The sequence below is a fragment of the Lucilia sericata genome, unplaced genomic scaffold, assembly GCF_015586225.1.
Source record: "Lucilia sericata isolate MDLA Ls3-8-SP2 unplaced genomic scaffold, ASM1558622v1 Contig001742F_arrow, whole genome shotgun sequence".
Lineage (NCBI taxonomy): Eukaryota > Metazoa > Arthropoda > Insecta > Diptera > Calliphoridae > Lucilia > Lucilia sericata.
The window spans coordinates 1-7,784 of NW_023995645.1; positions in this window are offsets into that span (position 1 = coordinate 1).

A 7,784-nucleotide genomic window follows, 5' to 3' on the forward strand; every position below is an offset into this window, starting at 1 on the left:
TCTGATCTAGTTCTCTTCTAGTTCTGTTCTAGTTCTGTTCTAGTTCTGTTCTAGTTCTGTTCTAGTTCTATTCTAGTTCTGTTCTAGTTTTGTTCTAGTTCTGTTCTAGTTCTGTTCTAGTTCTGTTCTAGTTCTGTTCTAGTTCTGTTCTAGTTCTGTTCTAGTTCTGTTCTAGTTCTGTTCTAGTTCTATTCTAGTTCTGTTCTAGTTCTGTTCTAGTTCTGTTCTAGTTCTGTTCTAGTTCTGTTCTAGTTCTGTTGCAGTTCTGTTCTATGTTATGTTATAGCTATGTTCTAGTTCTTTTCTAGTTCCGTTTTAGTTCTGGTCTAGTATTTTCATGTATAAATTAAGTTTTTAAATATCTTTTAATTTTGTTTATCATGGACAACAACCCCTTTCTATAAACAACTAATTTAATCAGTATTTTCTCTAAACCCATATTCTTAAAACAAAAAATCATTATTAATTCCTTTTCATTCTTGTTAAGGATAAATTAAACTCAAGTGTTGTTGTTTTTCCAAAATATGCAAAGTTTTGGGGAAAAAAAGATGTTAAAAAAATATTCACAACTTCTTGACGAGTTCCTGGAAGGGTGTCTGTAAAGTGTCTAAAGTAGAGAAAAAGTGTAATACCAATCGAGGCAAAAATCACAAAAAAAAAATAAACAAAAAAGATTTTTAAATGAAGAACAAGTTAGTTGCATGATGTAAACGAATTTGTTGTTTTCGTTTTTGGCTAACACAGAAAACGTGAATCCTGTTAAAACAGCAGAAAAGAAAAAACTCAAATATTCAAAACGTGTGCAAAGTTTGAGTTTGAAATGTTTGTTTTGCTGTATGTTTTTTTTTTAATAAAGTTTTGTTGTTGTATTTCGGTTTTTTTTAGTTGTTTTTTTAAGTTTTTGAAGTAGACAGCAATTTTTTTTTTATTTATTTTTGCAACCAAATTTTTTTGTTTCTTTAGTTTATTTGCAATTTTAGTTGGTAGATATTTTTTTGTGTGGATTTTTTTTTTTATTTTTTGGAAAATTTTTGCATGAAAGTGAAAAGTTTGGTGTATAGGAAAAAATAATAGAGGAAATCAAAATAAAAAACTATGACGACGACTACTAATAGCAATAGTAGTAGTAGTAGTAGCAGCTGTAGTAAGGGGGTATACATGTCTGTAGATAAAATACTACCATTGCAAATTTGTATATATAGTAAATGTGCACAACAACAATGCTGTTATATATCAACTCTACTCGGAAAAAATCCTACAGTAGACGGTTTTGTATACACGTAATAATAGTTTAAACATTTTTTTTAACAAACTTTTTTTTAGAGGTAAATTTATTTATTTTTACTGTTTTTTTCCTCCTAGTCGTAGTTTATTGTTGTCTATTTGCCCGACTGTCTAGCTCGGTTGGATGGAGGGGGGTGTATTTCTAGTGAAACTGCGTAAAAAATAACTTTTTGTATTTATTAAAAATAAACAACAACAACTCCAACAACTATACCAACTAGGATTCTATTTAACAGCAACAAAAGAAAAATATTTATAAAAATAAAAATGCAACTGAAAATGGAAAAAAAAAATATTGAAAAACTTTTACAGACATCGACGAGACGTTTGAGATTAAAACAGTTAAATACTTTTTTGAGAAAAAATCGTAACAAAACAAATCCTTTGTTTGTTTAGTTGTTGGAAAAAAAATGTAGGGAATTTTATAGCAATTATTTTAGATACATAAATTGGGTCAATTTAAATATTTAAATCTAAATCTAAAGTAAATTATATAAGATTCTAATTAGATATAAAGTAATAGTTCAGATCTAGTTCAATTCCAGATTAGTTCTAGTTCAGTTCTAGTTCAGCTTTACATAAGTTCTAGTTCAGCTTTAAATTAATTCTATTTTAGTTCTAGTTTAGTTTTAGTTTAGTTCTAGTTCAGTTCTAATTCAGGTCTAGTTCAGTTCTAATTCAGTTCTAGTTCAGTTCCAGTGCAGTTTTAGTTCGATTCTAGTTCAGTTCTAGTTCGGATCTAGTTCGGTTCTAGTTCAGTTCTAGTTTAGTTCTAGTTTAGTTCTAGTTTAGTTCTAATTCAGTTCTAGTTTAGTTCCAGTTTAGTTCTAGTTCAGTTCTAGTTCAGTTCTAGTTCAGTTCTAGTTCAGTTCTAGTTCAGTTCTAGTTCAGTTCTAGTTCAGTTCTAGTTCAGTTCTAGTTCAGTTCTAGTTCAGTTCTAGTTCAGTTCTAGTTCAGTTCTAGTTCAGTTCTAGTTCAGTTCTAGTTCAGTTCTAGTTCAGTTCTAGTTCAGTTCTAGTTCAGTTCTAGTTCAGTTCTAGTTCAGTTCTAGTTCAGTTCTAGTTCCAGTTCAGTTCAAGTTCATCTTTACATCAGTTCTAGTTCAGTTCTTGTTTAGCTTTACATCAGTTCTAGTTCAGCTTTAAATCAGTTCTAGTTCAGTTCTCGTTTAGTTCTAGTTCAGTTCTAGTTCTAGTTCAATTCTAGTTCAGTTCTAGTTCGATTCTAGTTCAGTTCTAGTTCGGATCTAGTTCGGTTCTAGTTCAGTTCTAGTTTAGTTCTAGTTTAGTTCTAATTCAGTTCTAGTTTAGTTCTAGTTCAGTTCTAGTTCATTTCTAGTTCAGTTCTAGTTCAGTTCTAGTTCAGTTCTAGTTCAGTTCTAGTTCAGTTCTAGTTCAGTTCTAGTTCAGTTCTAGTTCAGTTCTAGTTCAGTTCTAGTTCAGCATTAAATCAGTTTTAGTTCAGTTCTCGTTTAGTTCTAGTTCAGTTCTAGTTCTAGTTCAGTTCTAGTTCAGTTCTAGTTCAGTTCTAGTTCAGTTCTAGTTCAGTTCTAGTTCTAGTTCAGTTCTAGTTCAGTTCTAGTTCAGTTCTAGTTCAGCATTAAATCAGTTCTAGTTTAGTTCTAGTTTAGTTCTAATTCAGTTCTAGTTTAGTTCTAGTTTAGTTCTAGTTAGTTCTAGTTTAGTTCTAGTTCAGTTCTAGTCATTTCTAGTTCAGTTCTAGTTCAGTTCTAGTTCAGTTCTAGTTCATTCAGTTCTAGTTCAGTTCTAGTTCAGTTCTAGTTCAGTTCTAGTTCAGTTCTAGTTCAGCATTAAATCAGTTCTAGTTCAGTTCTCTTAGTTCTGTTCAGTTCTAGTTCGGTTCTAGTGCAGTTCTAGTTCAGTTAATCTTCTAGTTCAGTTCTGTTTAGTTCTAGTTCAGTTCTAGTTCTAGTTCATTCTACTTCAGTTCTAGTTCGATTCTAGTTCAGTTCTAGTTCAGTCTAGTTCGTTCTAGTTCAGTTCTAGTTCAGTTCTTTTTAGTTTCATCATTCTAGTTCAGCTTCATCAGTTCTAGTTCAGTTCTAGTTCAGTTCTAGTTCAGTTCTAGTTCTAGTTCAGTTCTAGTTCAGTTCTAGTTCAGTTCTAGTCAGTTCTAGTTCAGTTCTAGTTCAGTTCTAGTTCAGTTCTAGTTCAGTTCTAGTTCAGTTCTAGTTCAGTTCTAGTTCAGTTCTAGTTCAGTTCTAGTTCAGTTCTAGTTCAGTTCTAGTTCAGTTCTAGTTCAGTTCTAGTTCAGTTCTAGTTCAGTTCTAGTTCAGTTCTAGTTCAGTTCTAGTTCAGTCTAGTTCAGTTCTAGTTCAGTTCTAGTTCAGTTCTAGTTCAGTTCTAGTTCAGTTCTAGTTCAGTTCTAGTTCAGTTCTAGTTCAGTTCTAGTTCAGTTCTAGTTCAGTTTAGTTCAGTTCTAGTTCAGTTCTAGTTCAGTTCTAGTTCAGTTCTAGTTCAGTTCTAGTTCAGTTCTAGTTTCTTTAGTTCAGTTTGTTCAGTTCTAGTTCAGTTCTAGTTCAGTTCTAGTTCAGTTCTAGTTCAGTTCTAGTTCAGTTCTAGTTCAGTTCTAGTTCAGTTCTAGTTCAGTTCTAGTTCAGTTCTAGTTCAGTTCTAGTTCAGTTCTAGTTCAGTTCTAGTTCAGTTCTAGTTCAGTTCTAGTTCAGTTCTAGTTCAGTTCTAGTTCAGTTCTAGTTCAGTTCTAGTTCAGTTCTAGTTCAGTTCTAGTTCAGTTCTAGTTCAGTTCTAGTTCAGTTCTAGTTCAGTTCTAGTCAGTTCTAGTTCAGTTCTAGTTCAGTTCTAGTTCAGTTCTAGTTCAGTTCTAGTTCAGTTCTAGTTCAGTTCTAGTTCAGTTCTAGTTCAGTTCTAGTTCAGTTCTAGTTCAGTTCTAGTTCAGTTCTAGTTCAGTTCTAGTTCAGTTCTAGTTCAGTTCTAGTTCAGTTCTAGTTCAGTTCTAGTTCAGTTCTAGTTCAGTTCTAGTTCAGTTCTAGTTCAGTTCTAGTTCAGTTCTAGTTCAGTTCTAGTTCAGTTCTAGTTCAGTTCTAGTTCAGTTCTAGTTCAGTTCTAGTTCAGTTCTAGTTCAGTTTCAGTTCTTCTAGTTCAGTTCTAGTTCAGTTCTAGTTCAGTTCTAGTTCAGTTCTAGTTCAGTTCTAGTTCAGTTCTAGTTCAGTTCTAGTTCAGTTCTAGTTCAGTTCTAGTTCAGTTCTAGTTCAGTTCTAGTTCAGTTCTAGTCAGTTCTAGTTCAGTTCTAGTTCAGTTTTCTAGTTCAGTTCTAGTTCAGTTCTAGTTAAGGTCTAGTTCTAGTTCTAGTTAGTTCTAGTTCAGTTCTAGTTCAGTTCTAGTTCAGTTAATAGTTCATTTCTAGTTCAGTTCTAGTTCAGTTATAGTTCAGTTTCTTAGTTTCAGTTTTAGTTCCGTTCTAGTGCAAGTTCTAGTTCACTTCTAGTTAAGATCTAGTTTATTTTTATAATCATATTTAAATCATTTTTTTTCCTTTTGTATTTTAGCTTAAACTCATAACCTACCTCAAGGATATAAACCAATAGTTTTTTTATAAATTTTAATTAAATTTCTCAGTATTATCAACATATTTAAATCATTTTTAGTTGATACAATATAAACCATCCTATCCCTCACTTCTTTATAAACTAATCTCTTACTACACAATATTATATAAAATTTTTTTAATTATATAAAAATCTAAATTGCTTTTTATCACCCCCCTCTCCCTCAAAAAAATCAATAAATTATGCAAAATATCAACAAAAAAACACTGACCAACCAAAAATATACAAAATCTTAAATCTTTACACAAACTCTTACTAACAACTAATGAAAATTTCAATAGCACCTCAAAGTAAAAGCCCCCCCAAAAAAACGAACATTATTGACTGGGTTAACAATTATTGGAATGGGGGAGACTTCACTTATGTATGTATGTACTCAGCAATAAAAGCAAAAAAAAAAAACATATGTACATACCAACACTTACAAAAACCATGTAACAACAATGTATGAAAAGTAAAGTGCAAATGCATGTTGTTTTTTCTTCTATATAGAGAAACCAGCAACAACTACAACAACAACTCAGAGTAATGTTCAATTATAGAATAGAGAATTTGGGGAGATTTTAGAAAATATTACTTGATTATGCTCTTGCTTATATTACTGTCAATGAAAAGAGCGTGAATGGACCTGAAATGAGTGTAAAGAAAAGAGCAGGAGAATTGTAAAAAGACCCCCCAAAATTCAAAAAGAGTTTCATTAGAACTTAGGAGAGTAATTTACTTAATCAAAATATTAATAGAGGATGCCAGATGATGGATTTGTTAACAGTAAAACATGGGAAAAACTTTATAGAAATCGAACTACAACGAACTAGAAATGAGCTAGAACTGAACTTTCAGTTGTAGTTCAGTAGAACTGAAATAGAACTGAACTAGAACTGAACTAGAACGAACTAGAACTGAACTAGAACTGACTAGAACTGAACTAGAACTGAACTAGAACTGAACTAGAACTGAATAACTGAACTGAAACTAGAACTGAACTAGAACTGAACTAGAACTGAACTAGAACTGAACTAGAAACTGAACTAGACTGACTAGAACGAACTAGAACTGAACTAGAACTGAACTAGAACTGAACTAGAACTGAACTAGAAACTGAACTGAACTGAACTAGAACTGAACTAGAACTGAACTAGAACTGAACTAGAACTGAACTAGAACTGAACTAGAACTGAACTAGAACTGAACTAGAACTGAACTAGAACTGAACTAGAAAAACTGACTACCTAGAACTGAACTAGAACTGAACTAGAAACTGAACTAGAACTGAACTAGAAACTGAACTAGAACTGAACTACTGAACTAGAACTGAACTAGACTGAACTAGAAACTGAACTGGAACTGAACTAGAACTGAACTAGAACTGAACTATAACTAGAACTGAACTAATAACTAGAACTGAACTATAACTAGAACTGAACTATAACTAGAACTGAATATAACTAGAACTGAACTATAACTAGAACTGAACTATAACTAGAACTGAACTAGAACTGAACTAGAACTGAACTAGAACTGAACTAGAACTGAACTAGAACTGAACTAGAACTGAACTAGAACTGAACTAGACTGAACTAGAACTGAACTAGAACTGAACTAGAACTGAAACTAGAACTGAACTAGAACTGAACTAGAACAGAACTGGAAATGAACTAGAACAGAACTAGAAACAGAACAGAACTAGAACAGAACTAGAACAGAACTAGAACAGAACTAGAACAGAACTAGAACAGAACTAGAACAGAACTAGAACAGAACTAGAACAGAACTAGAACAGAACTAGAACAGAACTAGAACAGAACTAGAACAGAACTAGAACAGAACTAGAACAGAACTAGAACAGAACTGGAACAGAACTAGAACAGAACTGGAACAGAACTAGAACAGAACTAGAACAGAACTAGAACAGAACTAGAACAGAACTAGAACAGAACTAGAACTGAACTAGAACTGAACTAGAACTGAACTAGAACTGAACTAGAACTGAACTAGAACAGAACTAGAACAGAACTAGAACAGAACTAGAACAGAACTAGAACTGAACTAGAACTGAACTAGAACTGAACTAGAACTGAACTAGAACTGAACTAGAACTGAAACTCTGTATTCTATAGAAATTGTCTCTCCCTGATGGAGCAAAAGTCTATAGAAACTGTCTCTCTCTGATCTAGAAATTTCTATAGAAATTGTCTCTCTCTGCTCGATATAACTCTGTAGAAATTTTCTCTCCCTGATCGGGCAAATGTCTATAGAAACTGTCTCTGTATGATCGAGCGAATTTCTATAGAAATTGTCTCTCTGTGATTGAGAAAATTTCTCTGATCGAGAAAACTTCTATAGAAATTGTCTCTCTCTAATCGTAAAAACTTCTATAGAAATTGTCTCTCTCTGATCGTGAGCATTTCTATAGAAATGTTTCTCTGCAGAACTGAAGTAATTCTATATAAATTTTCTCTTTATTATCGAGAAAATTTCTATAAAAATTGTCTCTCTTTGATTGAGAAAATTTTTATCGCAATTGTCTTTGAAGTTCGAGAAAAGTCTTTAGAAATAGTCTATCTGATCGAGTAAATGTCTATAGAACTTGTCATTCTCTCTCTGATCGAGAAGATTTCTATAGATATTTCGCTCTGTGATCTAGAAAATTCCTTTAGAAAATATATCTCTCTGATCGAGATCTTTTCTATAGAAATTGTCTTTCTCTCATAGAGAAAATTTTCTATCTGTGATTAAAAAAATTTCCATAAAAATTCTCTCTGTGATCGCGAAAAAAATTGCTACTGTTGATGGAAAATTTCTTTTGAAATTGGGAGTATTTGGGTTTGCAAAAATCTGGCAGCTTTTTTTTTATTTAAAATGTGTATTTTTTTGTTGATATGTGCAAAATTTTTGCAACAACAACAAACGATTT